This window comes from Gopherus flavomarginatus, chromosome 7 (assembly GCF_025201925.1).
Source record: "Gopherus flavomarginatus isolate rGopFla2 chromosome 7, rGopFla2.mat.asm, whole genome shotgun sequence".
In the NCBI taxonomy this organism is placed as follows: domain Eukaryota; kingdom Metazoa; phylum Chordata; order Testudines; family Testudinidae; genus Gopherus; species Gopherus flavomarginatus.
In genome coordinates this window covers 51764506-51777708 of record NC_066623.1, presented here as the reverse complement: position 1 = coordinate 51777708, position 13203 = coordinate 51764506, and the positions used below count along the sequence as shown (strand labels likewise).

The 13203-nt window shown below is 42.7% G+C and overlaps 1 protein-coding gene across 5 annotated transcripts in view; it reads left to right on the top strand.

Moving 5' to 3' along the window:
- Nucleotides 1-13203, top strand: part of DNM3 (dynamin 3) — a 358777-nt gene that overhangs the window by 309893 nt on the left and 35681 nt on the right. The gene's annotated exons all lie outside the window — the stretch shown is intronic.

Below are 13203 nucleotides of genomic sequence, written 5' to 3'. Positions count from 1 at the left end.
CTCGAAGAACTTCAGTTACTGCAAGGTGAGTAACTTTCTCTTCTAATCACCTCCTCTGAGGGCTGTTCAAGGGACTATAGGATAGAAGCTTGGACCATGACTTTGAGTCCCTAAATTCTTGGGCACCTGGCTCAAGATTCTTTTAAAGGGCCTGGTTTTCTGAAAGGGCTAAGTGCTCATCCTCTGAAACTTTGGCTTGTTTATGGTGTTAAAAGTTAAGCACTAAAATCACTAATCATTTCTGAAAAACTTAGCTGTGATGTTTTCTGAGTCGGCTTCCCAAGAGTCCCCACCATCACCGCAATTAACACATATTTACAATCTTATTGGCTGAATTAATAGAGATCCTGTCACCTGAACTCTCCCCTTACCTTTAGAGTGAGAGTATTTAACCATTTAACCAAGGATCATAGTGGAGTCTCCGTCACTGACCATTTTTTAAATTGAGATTGGGTGTTTTTCTACCAGATCTGCTCTAGGAATTATTGTAGGGAACAAGGGAAGGTGTCTGGCCTTGGTTATACAGGCAGTTAGGCTAGATGATCACAGCAGTCCCTTCTGGCCTTGGACTCCATGAATCTGGGAGTGGTTCCTTCAGGTCAAGGCTGAGATGCTTTGGTCAGCGTGAGGTAATTTTTGCTGGCCACTGCCTATGTTGCGCCTTAGGGTGCTTGAACAGAGGACTTTTCTGTTTGGTACCTTTCACCAGCACTAAAATCACACAATGGAATCGTTTTTAGAAAGGACAAGCTTTTGAGAACCACATGCTGCCAGAGTCCATGGAAATGGAAGAAAATAGAGTAGAGATTAATGGCCAGGTGTTAATTCGATCCATATGGTCCACAACCTGCATTACAGATGACTGTTTGAGCCTCCCCCTTTCTTTCATTTTCTTTGATTTCTAGTGTAAACCTCAAGACTTGCTCTTTTTGTTCTTGAGGGAAATACACAGTGCATCGAGCATTTAACCATAGAATAGCAGGCTGGGGGCTGTACCTCTTGCTATTCCCCTCTGTCAAGAAAATGGTTCAGCTCCCTCTATAAATAATTTCCACTATTTACTTCTGTTGTCTTTGGCAATGTTTTCCATCCACTAGCCAGCCATTGTGAAGTAGTATTCTCTCCTAACATCTTATAGGCTACTTACCTCAGATTCAAATCCTTGTTGTCTTGACATGTATTAATTAATATCACAGCACTATTTAAAACATCCCAAGATTACATTGGCCTTGTTCTATGTTACTCTAAAGATAACAAATACTACACTCATGCTATCCAACACCCTAGACTGCATTCTAGCTTGTGTCTAGAAATTAGGGGCACTTCATACTTTAGTATGACAAGTGGATTCTTTGACTGAAAAGTTTTTCAGATTCCAAAATAAATGTGTTTACTAAGTGACTGTGCTGTCTTCATTATGCCAGGCTGTCTTTGTTTTTGCCTGTCCAGCAATCTATTTTGAAAGTATGAAGTAGCTGTTGGCCCTGAATCAAAAATTTGCATTGCAGGGTACATAACAATTGTTTGTGTGGGGATATTTTATAAGTGGTGGTGAACATGGAAAACGCTGCACAAACTTCTTGTCATGAGGGAGCTTGCTCCTCACAGGAGTATTGTATTGATGTTACCCTTTCCCGGATTTCATTTTCTACTGGATTTTTTAATAGAAGAAAATACATGTTACTGTGATTTTATGAGTCTTGAAAAATATGCACGATTCAGTTCCCCTCACAGCACTGGCAGTTCTCACAATTTTATCACATCTCATATTTGTTTTTCTCAGAGGCCCTGCTCCTGGACTCAGGTGCTACATAAGACACTCACTTTCTTTCTTTCTTTCTTTTTTTTTTTAAATGAAAGCTAAATTTAATAGCCCCCATCACTGTGGAAAAAGCTTGAAAATATTTACCGAGTTCACCCTAAAAGGCTCAAAAACCAGAAGGCAAATAAAAAATTCCAAATGTATTGTTTTTTAAAAATCTCCTAATTAAGCCAGTCCCATGATTTTTGAGGGCCTGGTTTATGAATTTTGAATGCTTGGGGTCTGCAGTGCTACACAAATAACCTGGGTTGGGTTTTCATATGCAGTGCAAGATCTTAAATAATGATCTTCACTTTACAGTGTCTGTAACCTGAGAGAAGAATCCAGTTGCAGAATTGGATTGTGATTGGTTAAATCACTTTGGGTTAGATTATGTCTGGCCCTTATGTGGCTATGCAGTGAAAGAGGAAGACAACCTGTGTAAAGGCCAACCAGAATTGCAGTTTCCGTACTTAAGGGAGAGCAGGGCTGCTACAGAGACCGTGGGAGTTAAAGATAAGAATGGCCATACTGGGTCAGACCAAAGGTCCATCTATCTTGTCTTCTGACAGTGGCCAATGCCAGGTGCCCCACAGGGAATGAACAAAACAGGTAATCATAAAGTGATTGATCCCCTGTCGCCCATTCCCAGCTTTTGGCAAACAGAGGCTAGGGACACCATCCCTGCCCATCCTGGCTAATAGCCATTGTTGAACCTATCCTCCATGAATTTATCTAGTTCTTTTTTTGAACGCTATTATAATCTTGACCTTCACAACATCCTCTGGCAGAGAGTTCCACAGGTTGACTGTGCATTGTGTGAAAAAATACTTCCTTTTGTTTGTTTTAAACCTGCTGCCTATTAATTTCATTTGGCGGCCCCTTGTTCTTGTGTTATGAGGAGGAGTAAATAACACTTCTTTATTTACTTCCTCCACACCAGTCATGATTTTATAGACCTCAATCCTATCCCCTCTTAGTCATCTCTTTTCCAAACTGAAAAGTCCCAGTCTTATTAATCTCTCCTCATACGGCAGCCATTCCATATCCCTAATCATTTTTTTTGCCCTCTTCTGGACCTTTTCCAATTCCAATATATCTTTTTTGAGATGGGGCGACCACATCTGCACGCAGTATTCAAGATGTGGGGTACCATAGGTGTATTTGATATTTTCTGTCTTATTATCTATCCCTTTCTTAATGATTCCCAACATTCTGCTTGCTTTTTGACTGGTGCTGCACATTGAGTGGACGTTTTCAGAGAACTATCCACAATGACTCCAAGATCTTTCTTGAGTGGTAACAGCTAATTTAGACCCCATCATTTTATATGTATAGTTGGGATTATGTTTTCCAATGTGCATTACTTTGCATTCATCAACACTAAATTTCATCTGCCATTTTGTTGCCCAGTCACCCAGTTTTGAGAGATCCTTTTGTAGCTCTTTGCAGTGGATGAGAGTGGCAGGATCTTTATCTGAGAGGAAAGGGTGCAGTTTCCTGACTAGCCAGATGCGGGAGAGAAAGTGTTTTCCGTTGTGTTTGGTTCATTGACAATACAAGAAAACTAGTGTATTGTCACCTACTAGAACTAGAGCTTTCTTCCAATGACCAATTCTTGCTGTGAGACACCATCACATTGTTAAAGCAGCCCTTTTGGCACAACAGTCTATTATGCATCTTTAAGAATGTATTGCCAAATTATACATATAGCCCAAAAATGTAACGAGAGGGAGGATTCCAAGAAGCAGTTGTAAAGGCTTTTAAGAGAGGCAGGGAACTTACACAAACACAGCATACTTCATTTGTCTATGAAAGAAAAATTCCAGCTGAACACAAATAAAAGTAGATAAATGGATAATTTCAATCTTAAAGCATAACTACAGTGTTCAGTGTGTTGTCAGTTCTTTGTTATTGGCTTTTGTATAAACGCCTCTATACATATCTACCCCATGACATATTGCCGCAGTCGAGATTTATGGAGGTGTTCAAACTAAATCCCGCACTATAAAAGATGGGGGGCTATTGGCTGGATATTTTTTGTGAGGACTTCCCTTTGGAATGTGTTCCCAATTAGTTCCAGCTAGCCAGAATCTACTGACCAAGATTCTGAAGAGGTTCCTAAGTGTCACCCTTAATCGAGAAATATGGTTTTATATTCATTCACACAATACCTCTCAGATTGGCCATATTGTCTGTAACAGTTTTGTGTTTGGTGGGATGCAGTGCACTCCACTTACTGTCAGTTCGAGAACCACCTGTTTCCTCAACAGTTGTCATCTGAATTTATGTTTTAATGTTCTCCTGACTCTATATGGACCCAATTCTTTGCTGGGGTAACTCCATTGACTACCATGGAGTTTACCCTGCAGAGAATTTGGACCTTCTGTCTTATATATGAACTTATCTGAAGACATTATAGGTCAAAACGGTGCTCAGAGTAAAGAGAGACAGGCTTTTAGCTGAGTTATGCATTTGCACTTATTCAAAGTGGGATTACATGTTGCTCAGGGGGAACAGATTGGGACTGCTTGACTATTCTGCACCAGAGCAGATTTAACAGATTTCAGTGATATGCACGTAAGTGCTGTGGATTGTAAATAATTGCAGTGATTAAATCTTGTATTGCATTCTGCTTGTGCTGAATGCAGTCCAAATGAGAAATGTATATAGACAAATAAGAGTCATGCTTGATATGATGTAGCCGTCATTAGGGACTCCTGTTATAGACAAGTGGGAGCAGTCTGGTGAAACAGGGAAAAATGCCTTATCCAACCTAATCCTTTATTTTTGGCTTGAATTTTAATTTTGATTCCATAGCCCAGCCTCTTCGATGTTATGATTTGAGAGTTTTTAAACCCATTCTGTCTCTTACTTGAGACATATGTGCTACTATATTTCACCACAAGCTTTACTAATCCTTCTAAACAATATTTGATATCTTGGAATATGTCCCTCAACAAGATCCTTCTTACTGTTATCAGTTAGTGCTGTTCCACCAGCCAATCCTTGCTCTCTACTTATCCAGCATTTGAGAGCTCTATTATTTAGTCATAGCCAATGTCCCCTGCTGTTACTGGTGTATTGTAAAATGGAGGCAGCTGCTTGCCTGATGGAATGTTTCACATTTTTTGGTAGGGATTTTCATCTGTAAACAAAAAAATCAAATTTATAGTCAGACGACTGTTTTCTGACAAAAATATAGAAACAGTATTTCAGTAATTCTCATCCAGTAACTTAGTAATGAGATCTACCACAGCCATCAGTGTATTTTATAATATTGCAAAGTATTGCTTTGCTTTCATTTAATTAAATTTGGCTATTTCCCCTACAATCCAAATGCTTCTATTTTGCCTTCTGCCATCCTTTTTAATAGAATGTTCTGTTTGATTGAAGAAAGTACTTTATTGTTTGAGAAACTCTTCTAATTAAATAACTAAACAAATTCTCCTTTTTGGAACTGAAATCCTACAATATTATATGAGACATTTTTATGCATGTTTGTAGCTGCCTGACGTGATAAAATCATGGCAGAGATGATATTGTTCACTCTGTGCGGTCAATGCAGGGTTGTTCTCAACAATGTATTTTTCAGTACTTTGTCCAGGTTTGCTTTAAATATTCAATGTTATGGAACTTTTTTATGGGAAACTAGTTCACAGCCTTATAAATCTCACTGTCAGGAAGATTATCCTGATGTTCAGCTGAACTCTTCCTTTTCTGAACTGTATTCCATTACTTGTACCACACAGAATAATTTCTCTTACTCCAGAGTGTTTCCAACCTTCCAGAAGACAGATGTCTTGTCTCCTCCTTAGTTGTCATGTAGTTATGCACATATATGGTAAAATCCTGTTGCCATTGAAGTCAGCTCCCATTGACTTCAGTGGAATCATGATTTCACCGGTAGTTTTCAATTCTTCCCTCATGTGTCATTGTTATCAGCCCCTGAATCCTTTTAGCTGCTCTTCTCCAAACTTCCTGATACAGAGGATGTCTGAATCCACTATTTCAAGTGTGGGTGCATTAGTAAGACTCAATCATACTATTCGTTTCAACAGCAGCTTTCATCCAAACATCTTAGAGCACTTTATGAATCTTAATCAATTAAGACTCCCCACCCTTTTGTAAAGTACAAAAGTAATAGTATCTTCCTACAAATGAGGGGACAGTGGAGTAGGGAAGGATTGTCGCCTCTGCTCGGTGGCATGATGAATGTGTGTTTGAAGTGTAATATCACTCTGGCTGCCATGTTACCTTTCAAAGTATTTGCTCTCACTGCTAAGGCTGTAAGTTTTACTCACTGTTGAATAGCTGCATGTAATGGGGCGACAACTCACCCAGCAGTGCCTCATGATGGTTGTCCAGGGAATTAGCTCTTTTCACTCAGGAGCGCCCTCTGCAGGCCAGTGTCCCGCTTGCCGCTGGCCCAGGTGTCCCTCCCAGATCCTGGTTCCCCTTACCTCGGGGTTCCACCCCGTGCAGTACCCCGCAGTTTTGCTGGGTCTCCCCTCCCTGGGGAACCTCCAACCCCCTATCCCCACCTTGCCTCAGTCTTGGCTACTGCCAGTCACCATCTAGCCCCCACTCACTGGGGTGAACTAGAGTATAATTGCATTATACTTGCCACTCATCATCGGCAAGGAGGGTTTGGACCTGCTGCCTCTGCGTACCCTTGGGCTGCCTCTGCAACCCCAGTACCCTTCTCAGGGGTAGCTCCAGGCATCACAGCAAGCACATGCCTGGGGCAGCAAGCCGTGAGGGGCAGCCTGCCAGTCGCTATGAGGGCGGCAGGCAGATGGCTTTCGGCAGCATGCCTGCGGGAGGTCTGCCTGCAGATCACCTGCAGAAACGCCGCCGAATCTGCATGACCAGTGGACCGCCCGCAGGCACGCTGCCAAAAGCCACCTGCCTGCCTGCCTGCCGTGCTTGGGGCAGCAAAAAACATAGAGCTGCCCCGACCCTTCTGGGCCCTTAACAAGGCCTGCAGCCTGAAGGTTTTCCAGGCCAGAACCTCCCCAGTTCCTCTGGCCTTTCCCCAGCCCTGCTCCACTTTAGGTACCCTGCTCAGCTGCTGGTCCCATCCCTCTCAGCATCTAGAGAGAGACTCTGCCTGAGCTCCAGCCTAGCAGCCCCTTTATTGGGCCAGCTGCAGCCTGACTGGGGCATGGCCCAGCTGTGGCTGCTTCCCCAATCAGCCCAGGCTTACTGGTTTCCCACCACAGCCCTCCCACTGGGCTGTTTTAAGCCCTTCAGGGCAGAAGCGGGGTTACTGCCCTGCTACACTGCACTTTGAGTTATTTTTCCCCAGATGTACTAGTTTTCATTTTTCCAAGATGAATCTTGTTCTCTTAGCCCTGTGGTTTTCAACATTTTTTCATTTGTGGACCCCCTAAACATTTTTTAATGGAGTTGCGGACCCCTTTGGAAATCTTAGACATAGTCTGCGGACCCTAGGTTGAAAACCACTGTCTTAGCCTATTTCTCTGCTCTCTAGAGCCTTCTTAATTATCTCTTTATCCTTTCTGGTGTTGGCAGCACCTCCCAGATTAATTGTCAGATTTTGTAATTAGTATTCCTCTTCCAGGCCATTAATGAAGATATTAAATTAGAGCATATGTACGATAGATAAATTGTAGCAATCCAGTAGACACCTACCCTACATCCACACATTGCCACTTACTGCATCCTTGTAAAACTGTAAAAATAAACCAACCTCCCCCCCCGCAACAACTAAAATTAACAAGCAACTCAGGAAATGAAAGGTTTCAGAGTAGTAGCCTGTGATATAGCATGGCCAGAGGGCAGCAGGAGAGGTTTAGAAGGCAGCCTTATTCCCTGTAAGGGGAAGAAAGTTTGCTATAGATTAATTAGAGCACCTGAAGCCAATCACATGATAAAAACCCCTGCTTCAATCAGACAGTGTGGGAGCTGGAGCAGAGAGGAATTGGTGCTGGAGCAGAGAACAGTTTGAAGGGAAGCAGAGGACAGTTTGGAGAAGTGCTGCGGTGAGCTAAGAAGTCCAAGACCCTAGGTAAAGGGGCACCTGGCTTGTACAGAGGGAGGGCAGGAAGCCCCCCACAAGCTGAAAGGCAGGAGAGGGAAGTTGCCCAGGGGAAGGAAGTGTCAGTTCAAGTGGTTTACCACTATCCTCAGGGCCCCTGGGCTGGGACCTGGAGTAGAGGGTGGGCCCAGGTCGCTCCCTCTCCACTCCCCTCCTCTAGGACACTAGTGGGGCAGTTAACATTCCACTGCAGGGGCAAGAAATGGTGCCCTGAACCCTCCCCAAAGAAGAGAAAGCGCGAGACCCATCAAAATAGTGCCGGCAATTTGCCACACAGCCGTGTTAGTCTGTATCCGCAAAAAGAACAGGAGTACTTGTGGCACCTTAGAGACTAACAAAAGCTTATGCTCAAATAAATGTGTTAGTCTCTAAGGTGTCACAAGTATTCCTGTTCTTTTTTCAGGAAATGAACTTTACTAGCTTGCCCTTGCTAAGGCAGGGCAGAGGACATGTGCTTTTGGTTGTGGGGAGAAAGGGGAGAGGAGAACATATACTGTTCCTCTAGTGTGCAAAGAGGGAATGAACTGCCGTGGCTGCTGGCTAGGAGAGTTAGAGGCACTGAAAGGATCCTCATTGCCTTCTTCCTCTTCCTGGGACTGGAGGGGAGGTAGCAAAGATTGTTTCCTGGCTTCTTAAGACTTCCTTCTTGAGCAGCTTTGTTAGCCTGATACCTCCTCACATTCTTTCCTCTGCCTTCCTCTACATGGTGAGATAAAATGGTGAGAAGAACATTGATCAAAGGTGCTGCTTCGAGGTAGCTCCGTATAATTTTTGAAGAGGGTAGCAGCAGTCATATGACTGCCAGAGTCAGGGCGCCCAGCCAGCTGAACAATTTACATGTGCCAGGTGAGTATGCCAATGGAAATGTGCAAGGCTGGATTATGGTTGCTCTTTATTTCTGGCATTCTAGCTAGTTTTCAGTCCCATGTTCCAGGTCATTTGGAAAGAATTCTGCAGTAAGAGTCTGAGAGACACCATAAAATCTTTCCCTCTGTAGATACAAAACATCTTCTGTGTTCTCTTCAGCCACTAATTTAGTAATTCTATTTATAACAAAGCTATTGGTCGTCAAGTACCATCCTGATCACTGTTTTGCTCTTCCAACCACTGAGCTTCATGATCTCTCAGCTGAAGCAGTGGAGAAAGCTCTTAGCAGGTGAAAGCCACTGACAAATATGACTATTTAAAAGTGGGACAATGGCTTGAAATGTTCAGCTTCTGCCTTTAAGATTATTTAATTGTGGTCACAGAGAGACAGTCAGTCTCGGGAGTGCTGGGACAATTTTTATAGTTGGGGTGCTGGTGATGGGAACCATGTATTTGGTGCTTGTTATTACTACTTCAAGCCAGTAGTAGCTGAGCAGACGTTAATTTTTGCATTAGTCTGTCTTTCCTGTTCTCTGCAAGAGACTTCAACAGCATATTCCTATTTAAAAGATATAATAGAGCCAATTCAGAAGGTGTGCTATTGTAAACCACACTTCTTCTGGGTGTGGAGTTCTGTCCCATATAGACCACTTAAAGAGAGACATAAAATGAGTCTGCTCTACACCCTTAGCTAACAGCCAGTTGGCTTTTAGTTCATGTGGTAGAGGCTCATGCATTAAGCTCCCAAGAGCCCAGGTTTGATCCTGCCCAACAATGACCAGGGTCTGTCAATGTTACGCTATGCCTCAGTCAGGGCCGTTCCTACCCATATGCAAAGTATGCAGCTACGTGCTGCTTCAGCCTCTGCTCCGCCTCTTCTCCATGGCCCCTGCCCCAGCCCTGACTCTTCCCACCCCTGCTCCACCCCAGCCTTGCCTCTTCCTGCCCTAGCCCCGCTCCCACTCCAGCCCTTCCTCTGAGGACTGCAGCAGGGGTCGGGTACCCTGCACTCACCGGCAGTGTTAAGTGGAGTGACCCAGCCCCAGCCCACTCCGCACCACCAGCTCCCAGCCACGCCTCTGGTGAGTGCTGGGAGGGCGGTTCCTCCTATACCCCAAGGCTCTGAGCCAGGGGAGCAGAGTGGAGCAGGCTGGGGCTGGGTCACTCCACTTCCCGCCACCCCATGAGTGCAGTGTCAGGCCTGCCCTGCACTCACCAGGCGGCAGGAAGTAGAGCAACCCAGCCTCAACCTGCTTCGCTCTGCCAGCTCGTGCTGGGGGGCGGTTTCCCCCTGCCCCCTAAGCCTGCTCCTGCCCCCCACCCCCTCGGAGAGGCTGCCGAGGGCACCAAAATGGCTAGGAATGGCCCTGGCCTCAATTGAGGTGTCTGTGCATTAATGTAACGCTAGGATTTTAATGTGGCTCAGTGGTATGATCTGCAGTTTTACAATAATCAAATGTAACAGGGACTGTGTATAAGAAACTTCTGGATTTGTTATGAAATCTAGTTTTACCAAGCAGCTTAATTCTTATTGGTTAATTTGGACATGAGACAGTTTGAGTCAATTGAGAGGGAAAAGCCTAATAACTTTCAGAGATTTTAAAAATAATAATAATTATTATTTATTATTTGTATTGCACTAGTGCCCAGGAGCCTGAGTCACAAACCAGGACCCACTGTGCTGTGTGCTGTGCAAACACAGAACAAAGAGATGTTCCCTGCCCCAAACAGATTATAATTTTAGTATGAATTTAAAGTAAAAAGATAGTAAGCTGTTGAGAATATTATTAGTGGAAACCTTTTTTAAAAATTGCTTTAAACTTTCCAAAAATTGATATAGAAAAATAGATCAGCAGTATAAAGTCTAATCTGTTACCTTTTCAAAAAGGATATTGATTCCTGCGATGTCCACATTTTGTAAACATCACCACTGAACCTGCACATAAAAGGTTAAATGTTTGCAGACTATTACCCTTTGCCTTCAAGATCAGAGACAAATTACTATTTTTATTTTACATTCCCTTGATGAGGATAATGATAAACATCTGTCACTTCGCTGCTTAGCCAGCAAAGAATCTTATTGCAATCCTGTAATTTAAACAGGAAAAAAATACATAGACATACACTCTGTTATATAGACAGCGTGGAGGAGGTGATAGAAAATTCCAGCTAGATCTGGGGGTACTGGGAAAAGGCATTTTATGTCTGCAATTACTTTGCTCAAAGAAAAATTCCATAGATGTATGCTTTTCTATTTATCTTGGGTATTTTAGAAGGGGAAATTACTGCTTGTTTCTTTCCAAACCCAGGGAGGAAAAGAAAAAAAGAAATATTCGATCTAAATTCTGTGACTCTCCACCATATGTAGTCCATTAGCAGAATGATTAAGGTTTGCATGTTAGTGTCTCTACTGGTGTTACAGAATCCAAAACAGAACTTCATCTTGGGTTTCATCAGTTACAGTTCTTGAGTTCCATCCGCCCTCTCCAAATTTTTAGGAAACTTTGTTAATTATTTTTAAAGCCATTAGATTAGTTGTTTTTCCCATTAGTTTTGCTCTAATTAAAAATGTCTAACCTGTTATAATCTGTCATATTAAGGGCAACGAAATTCCTTGTTCCTCGGCTCAGCTACAAGAAGATAAAACTACTCCCGGCTGCTTTTCGGTGTTGGTTGGATCAAGCTTTGGTTTATAAGCAGCAAATGTGAAATGCTATTCTGAATGAAAACAACAAGGAGTCCGGTGGCACCTTAAAGACTAACAGATTTATTTGGGCATAAGCTTTTGTATTTATGCCCAAATAAATCTGTTAATCTTTAAGGTGCCACCGGACTCTTTGTTGATTTTGTGGATTCAGACTAACACGCTACCCCCTGATATTCCGAATGATTTACCTTCTAGTACCAAATGGGCCAAAACAGACACATTTTGTTAAGAAGTCATATTGGGAGCATGTCTTGGGTTTGAAGTAAGAATGGCTTGATGCTTGGTGTGGGTTTTACCTTCTGGTGATTAGACTGTCAGCTCTTTGGGGCAGGGACTATCTTTCTGTTCCAGGTATGGACAGCACTTAGCATAATGGGGCCCTAGTCCATGACTGGGACTCTCGGCACTATAATAATACTACTAATAAATAATATACAGTAATACCTTTTTGTGTTTAATTCTCATTGTAATGTATTTGCATTTAGTGAATATAGTCCACTGGGATAAAATTCATCCCAGTGTACGACTTAGGCACTGCGGCAGAATTTGCAGAAATTGTGTTTTGCAGGGAGGTGGGAGGCTGTACAGCAAACGCACTGAAGGCCAAGATTTTCCCAAATGACTAGGGCATTTTAGCGTCTCAGTTCTGGGGTGCCCCACTTGGCATTCCTTGAAGTGTGATTTTCAGATTCTCAAAGTGCTGAGCATCCATCCTCTGAAAATCAAGCCCCTTGAGGGTGTCTCAAGTTGAACGCTTGAAGCCACTAGTTACATGAAAATCTTATCTTAACATTATATTAATAATATAGTAGCTGCTGATGCTGACAAGTATGGCTGGTAGATAACTACTTACCTCAACTAGATTTTGTTCATAGCACGTTATTCACACTTGGTCATATAATTTCTGTTTTCTTTTGTGCAAAAGCTATAGCTGCAAATGGACCAGATTTTAGTTTTTGTTGTTGAAACTAGAACAGCTTAAATTCTCTTTCTGCGTTTCCGCAGAGAAATATTTTCTCTTGGGGTGGGGAAAGAGCCATTATTCCTCATGCCTTTCCACTTGAAATTCAGTTGGTTTGGCTCATTTAAGCCTGCGGAAGCAGTTTATTTTTTACAAGATCAATGTACAGTAGTTTTCTTGTTTTTAAACAGTCCAAACTGAAATGAAGTGCATGCCATTAGCTTCCAGTTAATTTCAGTGGTAAACACAAATCTGCTATTTCAGATCAACTGTTTACATACAAAGAAGCTATTCCAATCCAGCGGAAGAAAGGCCTCAGGTGCAAAGCCTTGAAGTACTGAAACCAGAGTGTTGTCATCCCTAAGTCATCTGTTGTTAGATGTGTTACGTTTCATCTCACAAGTCTGTGGCTGGGTTTCTGGATTTGTCACAACTGAGTCAGTTCTCAGTAGCAAGGCTAGAATTTACGCAGAGGACCAGAGATTACAAGATCAGAGTTTGTAGTGCTGCTTTCATGAGTGAGTCAGGAGACAATTGGCAGGCTGAATATGGTAGTTACACTCTCTGTTAGTAAGTATTGCACTGAGTTGAGGGAATTTATGAGGGTTTCATTCAACTCCTCAGTTCTTTACTGTTTTGAACCCAGCTTTGATCTAAAAATGTGAGTTTGTGTGGAAACATGTAACATTGCCTCTAAAAATGGACTCACATTGGGTCTTCCATTAACCCCTAACTACCAGGAATCCAGATTTCCTGCTGCAAAGCACTAATGTAAGCCAGCTTGATGCTTAATGGTTAAAGCT